The 22577-nt window shown below is 42.4% G+C and overlaps 2 long non-coding RNA genes across 6 annotated transcripts; both read right to left on the minus strand.

Annotated features, from left to right (window-relative positions):
* LOC131401989 (uncharacterized) lies at nucleotides 1-9792 on the minus strand. Of its 5 annotated transcripts, none has more exons than XR_009218176.1 (6): nucleotides 9629-9792; nucleotides 8543-9043; nucleotides 7168-7271; nucleotides 4059-4150; nucleotides 1543-1578; nucleotides 1042-1174 (listed from the first exon to the last, which is right to left on the minus strand). It is a non-coding gene; the product is annotated as an uncharacterized LOC131401989 (long non-coding RNA). The 5 variants fall into 5 exon arrangements; XR_009218172.1 differs by having other exon boundaries at nucleotides 8537-9043; XR_009218173.1 differs by lacking the exon at nucleotides 1042-1174 and adding an exon at nucleotides 1229-1278 and having other exon boundaries at nucleotides 8537-9043.
* Nucleotides 9793-9873: 81 nt separating this feature from the next.
* Nucleotides 9874-11584, minus strand: LOC131401988 (uncharacterized). Its single transcript, XR_009218171.1, has 3 exons — nucleotides 11386-11584; nucleotides 10633-10704; nucleotides 9874-10078 (listed from the first exon to the last, which is right to left on the minus strand). It is a non-coding gene; the product is annotated as an uncharacterized LOC131401988 (long non-coding RNA).
* Between the last annotated feature and the right edge of the window lie 10993 nt (nucleotides 11585-22577).

The following is a 22577-nucleotide window of genomic DNA, read 5'->3' on the forward strand; positions in this document are numbered from 1 at the left end:
CTTCAGGTTGTGTCCCAAAGCTGCAAGACGAGAGGGAGAGCGATGGCCATCACTGAGAGCTGGCCTGAGACCAGACCAGAGTCCTGCACTCATTATCATCTGTCGTCTTCTCTCCCAGGGGCACCACCACCCACCCGTGTGGTCACCCAAGTCAGAACCAGCACATCTGCTCAGCTCCTCCTCCCTCCCAGTAACACCAATTCCAGTTGCACACTGGTCCTCACACACACTCCCTCTCTCCATCCCTGTCCCAGCTCAGGTCTTAACTTCCTTCACCCGGACCAACACCCCAGCAGGCTCACTGGATGCTCTGTCTAAAGGATGTTCTACATGGACTACTAGAAGGATCTTTCTGAAATGAATACCTCACTAGGGCCACCACTGCTCTAGTACCACCCATGGCTCCCTATGGCCTTCAGTGTTAGTTCAACCTTCTTGACCTGGCACTCAAGGCTCTACTCAATCTGGCTCCTGCTCACCTTTCAGTCTCATTTTATCCATGTACCGCGGGTTAAACTTCATGCTTCACGCAACCCAAATTCGTTTCAATTCTCCCCATATGCCATGTTGTTTCTGGCGCAAGCCTTTGCTCATGGAATCCCCTCTGCCAGGAAAACCCTTCATCCTCTACCTGCCTGGGTCTCTCCTGCTCATTCTTAAAGACTCTATTCAGGTGCAACTTTCTCTAGCAAGCTCTTCCTCTGCAAACTATGCCAGTGCCTCTTCCTGAAACCTCCCACACAGTGTTATATTGGTGTGTTAATTTCACAAGGCTAGGGGCTCTCTGAGGGCTGGCCTCAGACTGAATCATTGGTATAATCTTTGTGATCAGCACCATTTCCTCAAAACCAGAATCTCACACTGTGGCTGCCCAGCTCCTGGATAACAACTGGCTGGTGGAGGTGTGGGGCCGGAGAGCTTCTCTTGGGAAGGAAAAGGGGCCCCCAGACACCTGTGGTGGCTTCTGGTGGCACAGTTGATGATCAAGTATGCAGGGACGTGGTGGCCGGCTCGGGAGCTGGCCTCGAGGGCTGTCTCAGGGAGGGCCAGAGTGGGAGGAGCCCCCAGGCTCACCCGGGCTCCAGCAGTGGCTGTCCCAGGACCACCATTCACAGGTGAAGCATAAATGAGAGTGAGGGGAGGGGTGACTGTGTGAGTAGAGGGATGAGCAAGCCTGTGGATGAGAGGAGCCCGAGAGAGAGAGATAGGTGAACAAGAGAGACTGAACAGAGGAGAGACACATGGACGGGCAGAACACTGGACAGACATACGGGATACCTGGAAAAGGAGGACCAAGGGCGGGGCTTTAGGAGAATTAAAGTGAAAACCACGTGGGGTCAGAATGTGGTGGAGAACACGTCTGTCACTAAGGCTTTCTCACCCTGGGCTGGAACTCTCCACCAGAACATGGGAGAGAGAGAAGGGATGAGTTAGGGCCCTTCCAGGTCCTTCTCTCACCAAGGACAGTGGGTGCAGGAGAACCACTGCTCCCCAACCCCAAATGGGGATGGAACCCAGGAGATGAGGGCCAGGAATACTGACTGGTAGTAGTCAGGGCCACAGCTCCATAGGTGTCAGCTGTGGAGAGAAGGTGAGAGGAGCTGAGCAAGAGTTGGGGTGAACATAAAGGATTAAGGGAGAGGGAGGATGTAGGGACCTTTGTGGGAAAGCTTAGGGAAAAGCAGAGGGGAAGAGTGGAGGGGTGTTCAGGGGGGAGGAAATGAGATGGAAGGTGGCTGGCCCCAGTCATCACCCCAGAAGACTGCACCCCGACCAGAAGGAGACAGAGATGGATCACAGCTCACTTTAGAGCAATGGAGGCAACACAGAACTATGATAGGGACAGAGAGCACGGCTGTAGCCCAGCCCCTCAACACTGACATAGAGGCTGTCCCCATCCAGAATGAAGGAGCCCAGGTGGGGGACGCCCTGGCTCTCATGGCTCAGCTCCCAGTAGAGTCGCTCTCTGTCCAGCCCAGGACCTGCGGGGGTCAGAGTGGAAGGTACAGACAATGTCCACCCCACTGGCTGCCCACCCTTCTCAAGCCTGAGGGAGGAAGAACATGGGGACATGGAATACTGAGCAGGGGTCCTTCTGAGGGTGGAAAGCGAGAGAGTGGAGGGGGAGGAGCCTGAGGGAGAGGCTGAAGGGGCTGCTCTGATGCCTGGAGGGGCTCTCCTCGGTGTCTCCCGTCTGAGACAACCCCCTCACAAGTAAGGCCTGACTTCCTTTAAGATGTGGAGGGAGGCCTGTGAGTGGCTAAGTGGGGTGAACACACAGACCTGGGTGAGGGGGCGCCTGCAGGTCTGCACGGACAGCAGCGAGGAGCACAGTCAGTGCCCTGTGCCATCTGACACATCCAGGCAAGAAAGTACCGTTACGTTCTCGCGGTTCTACACTCCAAGGTCTTTTCTTTCTACTTCTTTCCTACTCCACAGCCATCATCCAGGCCTAGGGAACAATCACCTTATTCGTAACCTTCTTCCCAACACCTCCTATCTGCCTCTTAAGTCTACATTCTTAACCATGAAGTCCATTTTAACCCACATGCTTAGACCAAACGCCAATCACATCACCCATCTGCTCGCACCTCTCCAGTGTCTTCCCACTGGTCTTAGAACAGAGTCCAAAGTCACGCCTGACCTGGTCCAGCCTGTTCCCCTCGCTGGTCTGGCTCACACCCCTCCCCCTGTGTTGACTCGGCTCAGCCATCCCTCTTTCAGGTCATGGACACACCAGGCTCTCTGCTTCAGGGGTGTCCTCCTGCGGGTCCCTCTGCCTGAAACGCTCTCTTGAACACACTCCCACACCCTCACTCCAGTCTAACCCTCCAACCACCTAAATCCAGTCCCAACTCCAGCTCTCAAGCTAAATATCAGTCCTTCTCAAGAGGGCTTCCCTGCCCCCTCCAGTTTAGTCCCCTTGTGCCAAACTCCCACATCACTCTCATCATTAACTGTCTAAAATCCAAATTCCCTAACAGAATATAAATCCCATGGAGGTGGGACAAGGTCTGTTTGGTTCTCCAGGTCCCCACGCATCTGGCCCAGAGCCTGGCTCATCAGATGAGGAACCATCCTGGTTTGAACGCTAAATGTCCTGTGTCCTGGAAAACCCCTCTGTTCTGAATAAATGAGGATGGTGGGTCACCATAAATTGTGCACTCAAAGAATATCTACTGCATGACAAGCACACATTCCCTCAAGAACGTCCCAGGAATGCTAGAATGAAAAAGGCACACAGACATACACACACAATTAGGAGAGGCCAACAATTATATATAAAATTACTTAACAAGATTGTCTTCAACGTGAATCACCAGACTGTTATTTCAGAAAGGATTCAAGAAGCAAAGTTAATTCCCTTTAGAATGTGAGGTGGAGAGGACAATCTTCTTGGAGACTAGTGCCCTACCCTTCTATCTAAAAGGTGTTGCTTAATATTCCTCCAAATGATTTGAAATCTCATAAACAACAATATGCTGAAAATAAATCCGGCTGCTGGTCAATTTAACTTTACATTTCTGTTACTAACATAAAGAAGTTCAAATCATATTTTTCTCCAGGTGTCTGTAAGATTTTGAATCTTTGTGGAGCATTTATAGGTCTTTAGAAGTCAAATTGAATAGGCCTGAGGAATGTTGCTGAGCATCCCTGCTAATATTTAATGAGATGTCTTGTAATACTACATATACACGTAAAACATTTATATATTTATATTTATAGATGAAATCCTGACTTTTGAGAATTCGGAATGCAGGTAAGTCTATATTTCTTTACTGTTACACATATTTACACTTATTTACATATATTTGTTTAATGTGTTCTTCTTTGCAAATAAGTGTATTTTCTGAATTATTTACACACACAGAGCCTCACACACCTTACCATCTTTCCCTTGAATATAATCCATCAAACATAAATAATTTTTCTCATGATACCCTCACTCTCAGTGAGTCCTTGTGCTGACAACCTGAGCCCAGGAAAGCCCACTGGCAGGTCTTCTGCACAGCGGAGGCTGCTGGAACCTGTTGGTACCAGGTCCACAGGGTACTCACCTGGTCACACAGAAATCCACGGATCAGCGAGGACAGGTGGACCCTGAGCCTGGTTTCAACTCAAACTTGAGCCCCACAGACACTTTTCTTTTCTAACGGAAAAAAAAAGCAAAGACTGCTTTTGAGGCCTTTTACAGGGAGTAATACAGGTGATGGAAGGAAAGCCCACCCCACTTACTTTTCTTTTTCGTATTTACTGATTTAACTGTAACTATTGGCTGAGACTGGATTTTCCCGATTCCTGTCCAGCCACCTGCTCCCCAAGATGGGAGAAGCAGCTCCATGCTGTGTGCACTTGACTCGCTCAACTCACTTTGGTGACTCCGGACCCTTTAAACAAGCTTGTCATTTATGGCCCCTGTAAGTGGCTCGCTGACTGGGAAACAATTCCCACACTTCATTCAGGGCTCGGGAGATTTTCAGGCCCTGGAGCAGGTCTCCCAACCTCGGCACCATTGACATCTGGGGCCGGATGACTCTCTGTCGGGCCGTCCTGGGCCCTGGAGGACGCTGAGCAGCATCCCTGCCTCCCCCTCTAGATGCCAGGAGCGCCCCCATTAGTAACAACCCAAACACCGCCTCCAGACGCGGATAAGCGCCCTGGGGACAAAATCACACGGAGGACGGTGACGGGGACTCTGAGGAGGGGCCGGCGGCGCCCGGAGCCGGGAGGAACAGCAGCCTCGGGCGCCCTGACGAACAGCCCGGGGGAAACGGCGCTCCGGGGGGACGGGGGGACGCCGGGCCGTGAGGGGCTGCCCGCGGCCCAGGCCCCTCCCTGGACCGCGACCGGAGCCGGGACCGCCCGCCACTCACCGCGCGTCGCCCCTTCGGCCGAAGGTCCACGGGAATCCCGTCCGCGCTGAGAAGACTGGACACACCGCACAGACCTCCGCTCCATCCACGGCGCCGCCCGCGCTTCCGCTTCCGGTCTCGGGCGGGCGTTCGGGGAGGACGGACGTTTGGGGGCTCCGGGTTGAGGCGGCGGGCGGGGCGGGGCCGCGCACCCCAGCCTCGGGGGAGGTCTCCAGTGTCTAGAGTGAGTGCGAAGCTGGGCCGCGGGCTGGGTCAGCACCAGGGACAGGGACGAAATCTAGGGGCGGGAACCAGTTCTAGGGGCGGGCTGTGGGCGGGCACAAGGGTGTGAGTGACACCAGGCCCGGGGGCGGGGGGGACAAGGGTGCGGGCGGGGCAATGAGCCGGGACCAGGCTGCGGGCGGAACCAGGCCAGGAGGTTGTCCGCGGAGACCAGTTCCAGGGGCGGGAAGAGGCGGGGGTGGGGCTGGAATAAGTCTGGCCGACTTCACAGTGGGAGGAAATCAGCTCCAGGGGCGGGGCTGGAGGCTATGCTTTCCGTGCACCCCTAGACTGTACAGGTAGCTGGATGTTGAATAGCTTTTCTTCATTCCTTTCCCTAAACCTGGAGTCATTCTATCATGGCCTTTTTTTTAATTCTTTCACTATTTTTTTGTAAAAAGTGATATCTATGACATCATTCATCAAGTAAATAACAAATGGAATGAAACCTATTTCCTTCTCCATCTTTATAATGCAACAATTGTGCTTTTATTTTTTCTGGCACAAAGAATCATCGTAGTAAATTACTCTGGTCTTTTTTATGGAATATAATAAATATTTTTTAAAAGACACTTTTAGATTTTTTTCTTTTTAATTTATGGCCAGATGCATTCTAACAACAAACATAATTTGTAAACATGCTCTCTCCTCCAGCCCATTATTATTTCTGTAATATGTTATTTCATGAATTATCTTACTGGACAGAACATTTAGCAATGTAGAGACAACTTTGGTAATAAGTATATATGAATTGTTTGCTGTTTTGTTTGGTAAGACTGGAATATTGTACTTTAAATATGATGGGATTTTTTTTCATTATTTACCTATTCCATCATCATCCATGATCAGTCTTTTATCATCTCATTCCAGTCATATTAGTCATATTCTGAATGTCTGAATATGCCACATGAAAACATTTTTAAAAAACTTTATTGAGGTATGACTGACATACAAAAAGCTGTACATATTTAATGTATACAACTTAATGTGTTCGGAGATAATATACACCCGTGAAACCATCACTACTCAAGTCCCTAACCTATTCATCACCCCCAAATGTTTCCTCCTGTCCTCTTTAATTTTTTTATTTAACTTCCTTTTTTAAAATACTTTTTTTCTTTTGAGGTAGGAATACTTAACATAAATCTACCCTCCTAGTAAATTTTTAAGTCTACAGTACAGTATTGTGAACTATCGGCCCATGTTGGATGGTAGGTCTCCAGAACTTATTAATCTTGCATAACTTTTGTTGCTCAAACATCTATTGCCAAGAGGCCCTCTTCATCTTTAACTGAAAAATCCCCCCATATTTTTAAAAGCTCAACTCAAACATAAGCTTTCCATGAAGAATTATCTGATTTATCCAAGTAACACTATCTACTCTTGTTGACTCTGCTAACCTCTAACTACCTTTATTTTGGCACTTTTCAAATTGCCCTGCTATTCTTTTTCACATGTACCTCACTATGATTTCTTGGAAAGCAGAGCCTTTATCTTATCAAGTTTGCATGCTCAGTTCATTGTTTATGTCTTCTACTAGAGTAATAATAATATAATATGTCCATTCATTTATTGAATCTTTAGTTCTGGTTTTTGCACACCTACTATGTGTAAGGCATAGTGCTCGCCACCTTGGGTGTAAAGATATGAATAGGAGGCATGTGCTAAAGACACCCACGCTTACTTCCATCGTAATTCCATGTGTGTTATTCTGTGATCAAGATGAGTATACGGTGCTACGGAATCTCTAAGTGTTTGCCTAACACATCATGTGGTTTAAGGGTTGTATTCCCTTGAGAAGAGCTGCTTCAGCAGAACCTAACAATGTGAGTATAAGGAAGCCAGATCAAGGTAACTCCCAACATGGAAACGATGTATTGATTTCCTAAATGAATGTATTGAATGAGTGAATGAAATAATAGAAAATAATGAAGAAATGTGATGCTATTGGTTACTCTCAGATCCTTTACATTTTATTTGGAGACAAAGAAGAGGTGAGAGAAAGTGATTGTGTAATTTTGCCAGTTCATACCTGTCTGATTACATATTTCTCTCTCTGGGCACAATACACAGACAAAGCAGCAGGTAGCTCTCTCTTCCTGAGGGATGTTCCTGAATCCTGGCTGACAGAACGTCCTACACCCAGAGTGGGGAGTTTGAAAGAAGAGAATTATTGATGATACTGAACAATACTATATAATTGGATAATATTTTTTTATTTAATAATATTGAATAATTGATAATATTGTTTAAATTACCTCAAAACTTATCTTAGCGATCACCTATAAGATTTGACATGATTGATGCACCCAGAGAAAGCAAAATAAAATCAAGGTCAATCTGCAGAAAAGAGTTCCCAACACGAAAATACGTACTGATTTAAAAAATTTTCCATCTCAATGACTAGGACACTTGTTTGTTTTATGGAATGGGGCATCTGGCAATAACAAATGTGATTCTGAATATGGTATTCCAGGATTACTTTTTTGAACTATAAGCAGATTTTACCTTAATAAAAAATAATATTTTAATTCATACAATGCATTTATATGAGAATTGTTTGATTAGTACAAATTGTAATTATTGAATTTATTTAGTAATGTATTTAATGTCAGGTAGATTATACACCAAAGACACAGGGACAGGCTTGAATGATATAATATAGCATCTTGAGGGATGGCTTACAAGACTGAGTTCTAAAGGGAAATCTGAAGAAGAGGAAGAATGCAGTTCCTTGGGAGCCAAAAGAATCTTTTTTTCTGATGGTGAATTTTTCTACAAGAATGTATAAAGTTGGGATGAAGAGATGGAAATATAAGGAAAATTAATAAAATATTGAAATATTAAAAAAAACCCTCAATGTCAATTCTTTTGATTTTCGTTAAAGAGAATAAAATTTGTTTTCTGGAAGAAAAGCGTATGGCAAAAGACAATTTGAATTGTATCTTTAAATCATCAAAAGTCTAGGTCGTCAGCATCTGTTATATCTTCAGGGCACAATGCATGCAGAGCAATAAATTTGCAAGCACGTGAGATTGACACTTTTTCAGCTTAAATGGGAATTCAATCAATTTTTTATCAGCTCATCCTATTAAATTGGTAGCCTCACTGTCCTGCTGTAATGTATAAAGCATTTCAAAATTCCGGAATATCTCTTTAATTACAAGTGTCCTTTCAATATCTCTTGGACAGTAAGAAAAATTATATCAACAAATGAGAATTTTGTTATGAGTTAAATGATTTCACCATTATTTTCATATATGCTCTCTATCTTGTGATGTAGATGATTAATCCAAGATTGACTTGTCTGCAACCTTTTTGAATCCCATGGCCCAGTCTATCAGCTCCTCATGTATGATGAAACCTTGACCACGTGGTTCCTGGGGAACAAACTCCCTTACTTTCACCTGAAGTCCAAGACCTTTAGGAAAATCATATAGTTCAGAATTACATGCTGTGACACAGAGTTTCTTTTCTCATCCAGTGACACGTGAGCTCCAGTGCTTTTTTTAAATTGGGTGTTTCTTAGGAATGGGTGGAGCTAAAAGGGAGACATAATTGGGAAATGAAATGAGCATGGAAATTGAAGGCAGAAAACCCAGATTCGAACTGGTGGGGATACTGAGTTGCCCAGCAATTAGATTTTTTCCCCTCTATATTAGTCATCCTCTGAATAAGTTCAATTTGGGGAGTGTTTACTATTCTGCACGCTTAAGGAAGCAGGCATTCTTGTCTGCCCTCAGAGAGCACATGGTGAGGTTTAAACCATTCCTGAAGATTCCACGTCCAGGGAGTGCTGTGGGGCTAAACCTGAGCTGCACCTTGAGCAATGAGGTTTGCTTTAGGGGTGCTAGGGAGTTTCCTCGAGCTCAAGAAGAGACAAAGAAAGACAGCCTGCTTCTTCCTACCTTTGAACAAAATATTTTATTAAATGAGAGAGAAGAGATGAAAGCTCCTAGTACAGAATCTTCACGCATTAATTGATATAATTTCTATATAAATGTACAACTGATATTTGTATAATACATAACTATATATATGGTTGTATATATACATGAACAAATATATATTCACAACAAATGTGTGTATTTAGATCTGACATGACATTCACTTCCTCATACCTGAAAGCAAGAGTTTCATGACACATTATTCATAGGTTTTGGATTTATAAAAGTCTAGGTTCATGTACAAATTCATCTAAATAGAATTGATAAGGACTTGGGGAATTAAAATATATTTCATAGTATTGGGGTTCTGATCTGTAAAAAGGGGATCAAACTCCTTGCTTCCAAAAGTCATTTTAAATTTCAATGGGGAAATATTTATTTAGCTATCAGTAGCCTTTCTAGAAAAATGCAGGAAGTTCAAATAAATTGTCCTTTCCCCCGAAGCATTTAAGATATCAAGGGATAGGGCCAGAACTAGATTTTGGAAATCCCTGAATTTTTTAATTCCCTGGGATGAATCGTCATTGTTTTCTCTTGAACACTTACCTCTCACAGTGAAAGTTTTTAATCAATTATTTCTAGTTAAAAGAGTTGACACTGTTGCTAATTAGACCCTACAATCATTAGAGGTTTACTTGCAACCTGTAAGAAAGAACAGTAATTCATTATGCACAAGTCACTGCTGATCTGTGACAATGTGACAATCACAATTCGATATCCAAATAAAATAACTCTCGGATCCTAAAAGAACAATAATGAGAATCCTATTTAAGGGAGAATTTTACCTGCTAAGGGAAAAACATGAGCTGGCCTGCATCCATTATGGACCCCTGTTCTGCTTTTATAAAAAGTATTTCATGGAGGGCTCAGGCCACCACATCCACAGCATCATAGATGTAGTAGCTGGATCCAGACAGAGTCGTGTCTAATGTTTCCTTTGGCAGAGACTCCAGGGAGGCATTGAATGGACACTCCAAAAATTTCCACATTCAGTTCCTGCAAATGAGCAGTTGAAATGTTTAAGGCATCATTTGGTAAAGAAAAAGTCTTCTTGGTATTTAGAGGGGCTAACTGTCCATAGAGAGTGTTTAAATCCAGATATCTCAAAGTTCTGGTGTGCAAAGGAAAGACTCCCATGGTAGGTATCGAAAAAGTGGTGACGTGGAATAAAAGAAGCATCCCACTGTGGTGTAGTGATCCACACCTTCTGAGTGGTTAAATAATGGTTTCCTGCAATGCTCACATTTATTAATCTACTTGTGTCACCATAAATGATAAACACGTTGGCTGATGAGTCTGTGCTTCTGGCTATGCATGTCCAATCTTTTGAAGTGTACGTCCTCTTGCTCACAGGTATCTTAGTCACAGGCAGGCACCGTTCATAGTCATCTCTCTTCTAAGTTCCCAGAGGAACTGCTCACCTTTTTTATCAACTGATACTAAGATTCCTACCCAGGTCCAGCCAAAATGTGTCAACAATGAGACCATTCTGAAGACTAGAGATGTGTCCTTGTGAGCTATCTGATAGAGAGAGGAAAACTAGTCCTTACCTTTCAGTACAGGATCAAAATCTCCATAGGTTGTCTGAATCAAAAGAGAAAAAGTGTTCCATATTGAGTTCTCTGGAAGAAAAATCAACAGAATTTCAACAAAATTCATATGATCAGTTAGCTAAACTTACATTCTTGGTGCTAACACTGTGAGTATGAAGCAATATTATCTGATGGTAGAAGTGATTGAGGGGAAGCTTGGCTTTGAAGCCAGACTGCCTGGGTTCAAATCCTGACTCTAATGTGACTAGCTTAACGCACTTGAGAAGGTTAAATAACCTCTATCCATCTTAGTTTCTATATCTCTAAAAATTCCCATAATAACGTTACCTATTCATTGTCTTATATTAGGATTAAATTTGTGACTATTTGTAAAGCATTTGAAGAGTGTAAAGTGGTTTTAAGTACATGTTTACATATAAAATTTTATTAACTATTCGATAAATAACTAGGGTATGATTATTTCAGAATATCTAGCTTCCACTCCTTTGAGAGAATTTGGGCAACCACACTTCCAGAAGCTCCTGTGGTCTGCTTTAGACAGTGATGCTAGCCTCTGGCTACTTCATCCCTCTCTCAGATTCACACACCAAAATAATGAATCCACCATTTCAAGAACTATCTGTGGTAGGTTTTTTCCTATTAGGGAGACATGCAAAACCACTTTCTTCTTTTCCACATGAGTGGCCACAGAATTTCACCAAGGAGGAAAACGTCAGTCCCTCCAGATCCATCCCTCCACCATGCTCATACCTGTGGTATTTTGTAGAGCTCCAACAGTGTCCCAATGTGGGCAGAGAATGCTGGTGTGGTTCCTGCAGTGACAGCCACATTCTTGTTCTGTGCCTGGCAGGTGTAATTAGGGATCATCTGACCCCATCCCGATAACCACCTCAGGGTGCTCACCAAGGTGCTGACATCACTGTGGAAGGAATTGTAGACATGGAAACCCAGAGACAGGTTGGGCAGCCGCTGGGGGCTCCTGTTGATCTCCTCGATGGCAAAAACAAAGACCAGGACATAACGATAGTTTTTGAAGTTCAACCTGTACCAAGGCCATAGTATTAAAAATAAAGATCAAGTCATGCACTTCAGGCATAACTCAAGTGGGGAAAAAAAAGAGTAAAGGGTGGCATTTTGACTTAAGCAAATTGTTCATTCCAGAGCAATGGCTGTCTCTTCATGACTTTGGAACCTGGAGCACACGCACAAGATGTTCCCAAAGCCTTGGAAGATCAAGCCCTACAACTCTGGACTCAAAAGAGATAGATCAATATCCTAAAATGAATTAGTGGAAAGAAGAGGCACAAAGGATGCTTAAGGGGAAAGAATCCATTTGCATATTTGTTTACAAGTCAAACACTATTTCACACAGTGGCACCAACATGAGGTTTGTCATGGGTATGTGCAGGTATAGTGAGATGAAGCAAAAGTTTATAATCCATTAAAGAAACTAGGTAGGACAGGGAAGTGCATAAGAAAAACTTGAAGGAAGGGCAAGTCGAATATAGAATGGTATCATCAAAACTTTTGCAATATACCTTTCTAAAACTGCCTGCCTCACAGACTTAGGAAACACATACTACCAGAAGCAGGGAAATTGCACCATAATAAATAAGGAGATAGTCTTAGGGAGAAAATAAAGAGGAAGAAGCAATTTATGACTCTATGTTTTTCTAAAAGAGTAAAAACAATTCAGAGTCCGAGGAGCAGTGTAAACTTGCAGCTTTTCATCTATTTCTTTACAGATTAGAAAACCATCATAAGCAGTGAGCTTTACAGCTTATCTTTGGGTTGATTCCTCTCTTACACATCTAAGTTCAGTCCAACGTTAATTTTCAAACAATTTAATTGACGAGGTACAACATGCAATTCCAGAAGATTGCACAGCAGAACATAGGCTTTTGGTGCTCTAACATTAAAATATTATTTTCATTGGTGAATACAGCTTTAAAAACCAAAATGTTGGGATGCTGTAATTCTGAGTCACACAGAAACACTCAGATTGGATTACAAATAAGACTTGTATTCATTTCCTATTGCTACTCTGAGAAACTACCACAGATTTAGAGGCCTAAAATAACACAAAATTTATTATCTTATACTTTGGGAGGAGAGAAATCTAAAATGAGTCTCACTGGCTCAAATAAAGGTGTCAGCAGGAATGCATTCCTTCTGGAGGCTCTAGAGAAGAGTCCATTTCCTTGCATTTTCTAGCTTCTAGAGGCTGCTCACATTCCTAGGTAACAGTCTCATATCACTTCAATCTCTGTTTCCATTGTCATAACTCCTTCTCTGACTCTGACTTTCTTGACTTATTCTTTCACTTGTAAGGACCTTTGTGATTATATTGGACCCATCCAGATAATTCAGGATTATCTCCTCATCTCAAGATCCTTGACTTCTTCACACTTGCAAAGTCTCCTTTCTATGTGAGGTAACATATTCACAGATTCGAAGGATTAGGAATTGGTCACCTTTGGGGGCACATTTCACCTACCACAGGACCCAACTACATGCTTTCCAATACTTGAAGCAAAACACAGAAGAGGTTAAAATAGGTAGAAATGATATTCCATTTAAATATGAACCAAAAGAAAGCATGGGTATCCTTGTTAATATCTGATACAATCCAAGTTGAAAGCAAAAAGCATGTGAAATATCAAAGGTGGTGACCATATGTCATATGTGACATATGTGGTGACCATATGTGGTGAAAGGAAGAGAAGATCGAGTACTAACAGTCATTATATATATCACCCCAAAGTGAAAAAAAGCTATTATTTATAGACCCATGTGCATAAGTACATATATGAACAACCAGATTTGGAGATTTAACATATCCTCTTAGAAATGGTCAAATTAAAGACAAAAAAAATATGCAAAGTTATGGAAGACTTAAGCTTAACAGATATTTACATATAAATGTAAATAACGCTGGTATATTATGAACCCCAAAGAATATACATACATTTGACCAGACACTGGGCCATCAAGTAAGCCTTTGAACATTGAAATTATACACAATGCATTCTCTGACCACAGTATCATTAGGCTAGCAATTAATAAAAAGATCTAGAAAATTCCATTTTATATATATATATGTATATATATGTTAAACACTTGATCTTTGATCCAGTACTAGGGATCAAATGTACAACACGACTATAGTTAACACCGCTGTATGATACATATGAATGTTAAGATACTAAATCCTGAGTTCTCATCAAGAGGAAAAAAATATTCTTTTCTTTTTTCGCTTTTTCTGTTTTATTATATTTATATGAGATGACAGATGCTAACTAAATTTATTGTGGTAATCATTTTACCAAATATATAAGTCAAACCATTATGCAGTACACCTTAAATTTATACAGTGGTGAACGTCAATAATATCTCAATAAAACTGGAAAAAAACACATCTTTTTCAGAGAATACACCAAATTATTTTAGACCATAAAGGATACTGAGTAAATGCATTTTGAAGAAAAATAAATATCATCTCAATAAATAGTTCATTTTTGAATAATCTATACATTATGATGAGACTTTCTCTTAGTACTAACTTCTAGCCAAGGTATGGTTTGCCCAAAGATTCCCTCCCCTCCCACAATATGGGTCAGGAGCAGGATGGCTTGTGGATCACTGCAGTAGGATCTTGGTGTTTTTTTCCCTACAATTTGCATCCTTTAGGCTTTCAGAAAATAATCACTAATGGAGATTATTCCAAGGCAGGGGAAAATAAAAGATGCTTATTTCTGTCTTCTGTTTGGAAGGAAAATATTCCAGAAGGGAAAAAGAAAGGAAGCCACAAATAATTATTGAAGGAAAAGAAAGGAGCTGATGATTCATAGTTTACGGGAGAATCTCAACACAGCTTTTATATTCAACTTTCATAACTGTCAGAGGGATTCACACACACACACAGGAACTTACACGTAAAATGTGACATCTTTGCTTGGACGAGTCACAAAGAAATTTCCATTGCATTTCTGAATCCTGGGTCAATGTATAGAAGGGGGAAATCCCACTGACCACCAAGTCACCTTCCTTGTAGACACTGGGCCTTATGTAATCAAAGCCGCTCGAATAACTCATCAGGCACATGGAATGTGGACATTTCCCAAGGAGAGGCAGAAGAAGCAGAAAGAACATCTCAGCTGACTCAACAGTTTGAGGCAAGGCCTCTAGTCAGTGGTGACTGAGGGAGCAGAGATGGAAAGAGACCTGCAGTGCAGCCTTCTGCAGGGAAATTTTACTCCTGTGCATGGTACACGTGTCTAAAAGTGCTCTGCCATTCAAGACCATGGAAAGAAAATTTGTTATTAATCAGAACTAGGGCATTTCCAAGAGCAATATATACTGGCTCAGATCTTCCCTCAATGTCACTGTGGGTCAGAGTTGCTTCCGGTGTCCTCTTCCTGTCACTCCCCCAGTCCAGGCCTAACTGCTCACTGCTCTCAGTAAGGAGCTCTGGGGTCCTCCCTGCCCTGGGGCTCTGCACCTGGCACGCTGTGCCCTGGTAAATACAAAGGTGAAAAATACGTTTGGGCAACATCTTCCACTGAAGGTGGCAGAGATGTCATCAGGGATGGGGGTCAGCAAGGCTCTGGGAACTACCCCATCCCGAGATTGGATTTTTTCTTTCCCAGGCAAACATTCTGTTTCTTGCAATTGACTGAGTGGTGTTGCATCCATCAAAACACAACATCAGAAAGGGCTGGTATTGCAATCGGCAAAACCAGCCCAGCATGATTCCTGTGATACCCAAGGATGAGGTCATTGACCATGCCTTGGGTAAGCCTCAATGGTACTTACAGTCTATATCGCCAACCTCACCCTTAGGTCTATTTGACCAATGTCTGAAGAACTGGTCTCATGCACAGTTCAGGAAATGGATATCCATTATCCAGTTCATATCAGTTTCCCACGAAATGAAGTCTAAATTCACATATATTTACACCTAACCTCTTCCTTAGACCTATGTGCTGTGCTAGGACTCCAGCACTTAGTTACTACATGTTCCAGTACATTCCATTTAAAGTCTGTCTCTCCTAAACCCAAAGTCTCTCTCAACAACTCTTTTGCCATTTCTCTGCTAATCTTCAAGGCAAACATTTGCAAGGGTTGTTAGTATTCAAATATTCCTCTTCCTCAATTCCCATTCTTTTCAACCCACTTCAATCAGGTCTGTCCACGTATGTCACTCAATCTGTTCTCGTCAAGAACATCAGCAGCTTCTACGAGGCCCAATCCAGTGGTCATTTTTTACTTTTTTTTTTACTTCACCACGCAGCATCATTTGACCCGGCTGACTGCTCTAGCCTTAGGACACTACTTTCTCATGAACTCAAGCTAATTTTGTTTTTGAATATAGTATTACATTCAGATTATTTTCTCAAACTTATCTAGTGATAGAGGTGTACTGAAGTCTTCTACTACGGTTATAGAGAAACAGATTCTTATTTGTTATTCTGTCATTTTTTCGTTATATATTTGGGTGTAATGTAAATAAGTATATACAGGATTAGGTCTTTTCTTGTGAATTGTTCCTTTTCATGAAGGGGTCTTATTTTTTCATAGCGAAGTATTTCACTACATTAATAAATGATCAAACATTTCTTCTGATAGACCAGGCACGCTTCTAAACACTTTATGAATATTAACTTACAGAGTATTAAATATAAACTTAAGAAGTGTGCAGTAGTATGATTCCGACTTCAGATGTGAGAAAACTGGCATGTTACTTGCCTGAGCTCTTTGGCTAGAAAATGGTAGAGGCTGAATTTGAGCCCAGACAGTAGACACTCTTAACCACCAGCATATTCCTTGAGTACATTCTATATGCCAAGCACTTTTGGAGACACTGGTGTCTGTAGCAATGAATGAAACTCCACTTTTGCCATTGGAGCACTTAGGTTCTAATAGGGGAAGGACAGACTATAGAAAAATCAAGAAAACATGTTATTATAAGTGTCATATAGAAAATGTAGAAAGCATTTTAAGATAGTTAAGAGGGATTGAGATCTTGCTAATTTACATAGAATAGGAAGAGATAAACTCTTAGTTAAGGAGCACTTGAACAGATAGCATAACAAGTTGGGATAGTGAGTCATACGAATTTGTGTGACTAAAGCAATATATTCATGCAAAGGTCTGGAAGACAGAGGCTAGTGTGACTGGAGTAGATCAAGTTGGAGACAGTGAGGGAGGGGTAGAAGGTGATGTGGTCAGAGACTTGGTCGGTCCTGATGTTGTTGGGTTTTATGGTTCACTATTAGGTCTTTTCCTTATGCTATCAATGAGTTGGCATATCAGTTGGAGTCTCAGCAGGAAACAGAGGACACACTGAGACTAGGATGATTCAAGTAGAGTTTTCATAAAGGGGCTTCTCGGAGTTGCAGACAGGATGTAAGAACACCACAAAAGGTGGTTGGTACCCAGTGAGATGGTAAGTGCAGGGCTCTACCAAAACCCCTAAGCCTGAAGGGGTAAGGATAGTGAAAAATTATCGAATTCTAGAAACAAGAGATGAGGGAAATGCATTCCAGGAGCTGAAAGGAGGTCAGGGGTAGAATCCAGCCCCAGGTTCTCCTGCAAGAAATTGCCAGGACTAGATGTCACTCTCTTTCATCCTTCTGATTTCATGTCTAGGCTCCCCATTGACCAAACCCAGCCAAAAGCCATAAGGCAAGAAAGCCCGCTGACGTAGTTCATCTTCACTAACCTTCCTGGGTGAAGCAAGATAGAGAAGGTGGATCTACTGGGGCAAATGGAAGATATTCTGAACTGTGCAGCCCTTTTTTGCCTGAGAATGTACTCTTGTCAATCACCTGGGTGGAAAGTTCATATCCCTGCCCAGGAATCCCATCAGCTACTGTCCTGTCTTAGGTGCAATCCAAGCATTGATACTCCCATGTGTAGTCTAAAATAGTTGCCATTGCAGGTGTTCTTCATGTAAGATGGGTTATGGGGTTCTTGGGAAGAATTGCAAACAATAATTAACCAACAGGTCCTGGTTCCCAGAGGTGGACACTTCTACCAGGAGACCAAGTCAGAGTCCCATTGAACTTTACTACTGCTTATGAGGCAAACAGAATGAAAGAAGTCACTATGGCCTCTGGCACAAGTAACTCATCCAGAGGACAAGGGGCTTCTGTTATACAGTGAGGGCAAAGAAGACATTTGGCCTTCAAGTAATCCATTGGGCTGTCTTTTGATATTCTTTCCCCAACAATTAAGTGTAGCAGCTGTATCCTGTGAAGGGTGTGGTGATCAGGTGTTCAGATGACTCAGGGATGAGGAACTGGATCCTCTCTCCAGGTAAGCCACCCAGACCACCAGAAGTGCTTGTCAAGGGTGAGGGGAATCTAAATGGGACAGTAGGAGAAGTGGGATTGTAAGTATCAATTGTAGCATGAATAAAAGGTGCAGTCAAGAGCTGTCTGTAATTTGTCCCACTGATCTTCCTGTTCTAAGTTTCCCCGGTCAAGAAGACCAACCAGAATCCTAGTGCACTGACTGTAAGAAGCAAGTGCATCTGAGTGGCATAAGTGGTGGACCATAATGGAGGCAGTGGTATATTTTCTAGATTCTTATTTCAGGACTAAGTCACTCGCTCTTGTAGCTGCAGAAATTCTTCTAAGGGCTCATACTGCCAACCTCTCTGGGGATTTCCTTGGGCCAAAGGAAAGTGCCACACCTAAGATTGTGACCACTCCCAATAGCAGCCCACTTCCAATCACCGGTTCATGGGGAGAGGGGGGCGGATACAAAGGCCCAATTCCTTTGCCTCAATTTGAGAGACCCCAGAAGGGCCACCTCAGCTCCAGTGCTCCCATTGGGATCAACTGTGGTCTCCGTTTTTAACTTATCACAGTTCAATGTCTTCTGCCTAATCTCAGTTCTCTTCTTTAGAGATGGTTACCTCAAGCAAGTAACAAACTTTTTATGCCAAAGTTTCTTCATCTGTATAATGAGAACAATGAGATTGACTACTTCACAGACTTGTATGAAGGATTCAATCAACTAATATATGTAAAACATTTATGAGACACCCAGTATATAGGAAACATTATATATTTCATCTTTTATTGTGAATTAATTAAAATCCATGGCAGGATTATACTGAGCAAAATGAGCCACACACAAAAAAGAGTAAATATTGTATGATTCTATTTGTATGAATTCCAAGAACAGTCAAAAAATAATCTGTGGTAGGAAAAGTAATCAGAACAGTGGTTGCATCTAACCTCAGATTGTGAAGCAGGAGCAAGGATTGACTGAGAAGGGACATGGAGGAACTTTATGGGGTGAGGAGAATGTTCTATATCTTGACAGGAGTATAGGTTACATAGGTGTATGCATTTGTCAAAATGCATTCAGTTCTACACCTAAGATCTATGCATTGTGCTATGTGTAACATATGCCTCCACTAAAATCAGATTCATTTTCCTAAGTGAAAGAAGCCAGAGATGAAAAGCCATTTATTGTAGATTCCATTGTATGCCATTTGGGGAAAGGCAAAACTGTAGGGAAGGACAAGAACTCAATGGTTTCCGGGGCAAAGAGTAAGAGAGGGGGATGACTACAAAGGGACAGCACAAAGGAATTTGGGAGTGATGGAATTGTCCTATCAAGACTGTTCATGTGTGTATCATGTTAGATCATGACTGTGTTGATGGATACACAACTCTATGCATTTGCCAAGACCCATAGAACAGTACATCCCAGAGTGGATATTACTGTAGGTTAAAAAAATCAATCCACCAGGTAGTGAAGGGAACATAAAATGGAAAACAAGCTATAACAAATGAATCTAAATGTATTGCAAATGAATAACATAGCCACAATGAAGGTTATGAAAAGGAAACCAAAATTACTTTGGAAACTTATGTTTTACCAGATCCTGTAAGCCTGGATCAAAAGAACTGATCAGAAATCCTAGTTCATAAAAAATGTTTCTCAGAAGGGTATTGGTTAGCAATTCTGAAACTAATTTATGCATACACTAGACATGAACAACTAAGTAAACATATTGTAGATGATGAGAGCCAGTGTATCACAGTCAAAGAAAGATGTTATAAACAAGAAAAGAGAGAAGGCTGGCTCTTATTCCAATCCAACTGAGGCATTGGATTGGAATAAGAGCTACCATTATCAATTCATGCTTTTCACGGATGGATGGATAGATAGATAGATACATAGATAGATAGATAGAGACACAGATAGTTAATGTGTGTATGTAGAGGACAGTATAGATTCATATCTTTCCAAGGCCTGACAGCTCAGAAGGCCTAGAAGAACGACACACCAGTAATAATGAGAATACCTATCAACCACCCAGAAATTGGTTACTAAGATACTATTCTAAAGAAAAAGGAAGGAACCAGGGCTCTCTTGAGGACTACTGGATTCCAGGGCTACGGTAGAGGAAATACAACCTGACCATGAAATATCTCTGAAGGATATTCTAGTGTAAAATAAAGATTCACAAAAGGAAACCCCCAAAATCTGACTAAAAATCCCCCTTCAGGTCCTTGAATAACACCTAACTTGTGCACGTGCAGGGAATGAATCTAGGAGACTTAGAAGAGAAAAGCCACTGAAAACGGAATATTGTGCAGAAATTTCGGAGATCACACATGCCAGGAGTGGGAGGTTGGCTTTTGGATTCATCTGGAGTGGAACGACCTTGATAAAAGAAAAACAAGTCCTAGCTTTCAATTATGACCCTAGAAATGTCACAGCCTGAGAGTCAGTGCCACACACTAAGAGTAAGGACTACATCTTGGGAGTCAGTGCAAAACTGAAATATATATGTCCTTTTAGGGTCTAAAACCTAGCCTTCAGAGGCTCAGGGTGATCCATTCGTACTACAAACCTAATCTTTAGAGGAAGGCAACATGATTAAGACCTTCTACGAGGTATTGTTCACAAGATCCAGCACACAATAAAAGCTTAATAGACATGCAGAGCAGCAGGAAAATGCTCTCAATTATGTATATATAAATCAGTAGAAGCAGACCCAGAGACAATCCAGATACTGGAGTTAGCAGACAAGGACTTCAAAACAACTATGAATAAAAGGAAAGAAACATGGACAATTGTAGAAAATGAAAGACAAACTAAAAATCTTTACAGCAACCAAAGAAAAAGGACATGTTTCTTTCAAAAGAGCAATAGTAAGTCTGGAAACTTTTCAAAAGAAACTTTGGAAGCAGAAGACATGAATGACATCTGACAGATAAGGGTTGAATGGGAGGGGAGAAAAAGCTGCCAATTTAAAATTCTCTGACTTAAGAAAAATATTCTTCAAAAATGCAGACAAATTAAAGATATTTTTCAAATGGGGTTTAAAAAAAACAAGCTAGAACAATTAAACAGCAGCAGAACTGAAATTCAAGAAACTCTAAAGAGAATTTTCAGGCTGAAGGAAAAGAATTCCACACAAAGACACATACTGTTAGGAATGATCATCAGCAGGAAAGAAAATGTACGTAAATATAATGAATATTGACTGAATAAAACAACCCTGTATACTTTTACATCTTTTATGTAAGTTTAAACATTTTCAAAATATAATGCTTTTAAAAACATGTTGAACTGATACCCGAAAAATAGCGATGATGGAAGCACCTCCAAGGAAATCTTCACTCCACCCCGCAAGACTAGAGATTATGGAGCCCCAGCAAATGGTGCTCACAATCTGCATCCAACAGCAGATGTGACAGAAGCCCTAGAGAGACATCACCAGTTCCTTCCAAAACTAGAGGCAACCAGACCTCAGATCACAACTGTCATCCACAAACACAAATGCTGGGGTCTGAGCATCAAGACCTCCATTCCCCCAAAACTAGAAATTATGGGACTCCAGCAAGCACCCCCTAGTCACTTCTAATTCTAGAAATGACAGCAGTCCCATGAGTAACACCCTTAGCTGCTCCTCAACACTAGACAATGGGAAGCCCCAGCCCAGTGACCCACCCAGTCTATGCCAACAATACAGACAAGGGCAGACCCAGAAAGTGAGACTTCCGATCTCCCCCAACACTAGAAAAAAGGAGCTCTATAAAGACCCCTCCAGAGCCCCCTGACTAAAGATACATGGAATCTCATGCAATTAACCCAATCCTCTCCCTGAATTAGAGACAATGGCCCTCCATGAAGTGACCCCTCCCTGTCACCCCAACACTTGAAAGGTGGGATCCCCGTACAAGCAGTGGTCCTCCAGTCTCCAAGCACCAGATACAACAGGAACCTCAGTCTCATGCCTCCCAGTTATCCCCAAAATAATGAGGGCTCCATCAAATCATGGAAGCTTCAGGAAGTGCTCCCCCATATTCCTGCAAGATTAGAGATGTTGGAAACCCCAAAAACCAACTTACAACCCCCTATACACCAAGAAGAAAGGAGCCCCAACCAATACCACACCATTTTCACCCAACACAAAGCCCAGCTCGCCTCCTGACTACTAAGACTAGATATGAGTATCCCCAGCAATGAGTAACCCAGTCTCCCCCCAGAAAAGCAATGACCAGGGTTTCACTAGGCAACACGCCAGGTTCTCCAGCGTAAGTGTCAAACAGATCCTCAGAAAACTCCCTCTCTTCCCATTATCAAAAGATAAGAGTCTATAGAAGCATCAGCAAGCAGTACTCAACACAAATGAGAGGAGACCACAACGCAAGTCCCTCAAGTCCCTCCCAACAGGAGACGACTGCCCCTGTGGGGAATCCTCCCTAATCCCAAACACAAGGAACATTCTGAGCCCCAGCTGGCAACTCGTCAGCTTCCTCTTGCTGTGTAGATGTCTCTGTCCCCAACTGTAGTGGATAGATAGAGCCCCGTTCAACCTAAAATCCCCTGCCCTGGGGAATGTTGAGGACCCAGTCTCAGAATAAGGAACACAGCAGTTGTCCTGACAAGCCACCAACAACCCCCAA

Source organism: Diceros bicornis (assembly GCF_020826845.1).
Source record: "Diceros bicornis minor isolate mBicDic1 chromosome 3 unlocalized genomic scaffold, mDicBic1.mat.cur SUPER_3_unloc_1, whole genome shotgun sequence".
Lineage (NCBI taxonomy): Eukaryota > Metazoa > Chordata > Mammalia > Perissodactyla > Rhinocerotidae > Diceros > Diceros bicornis.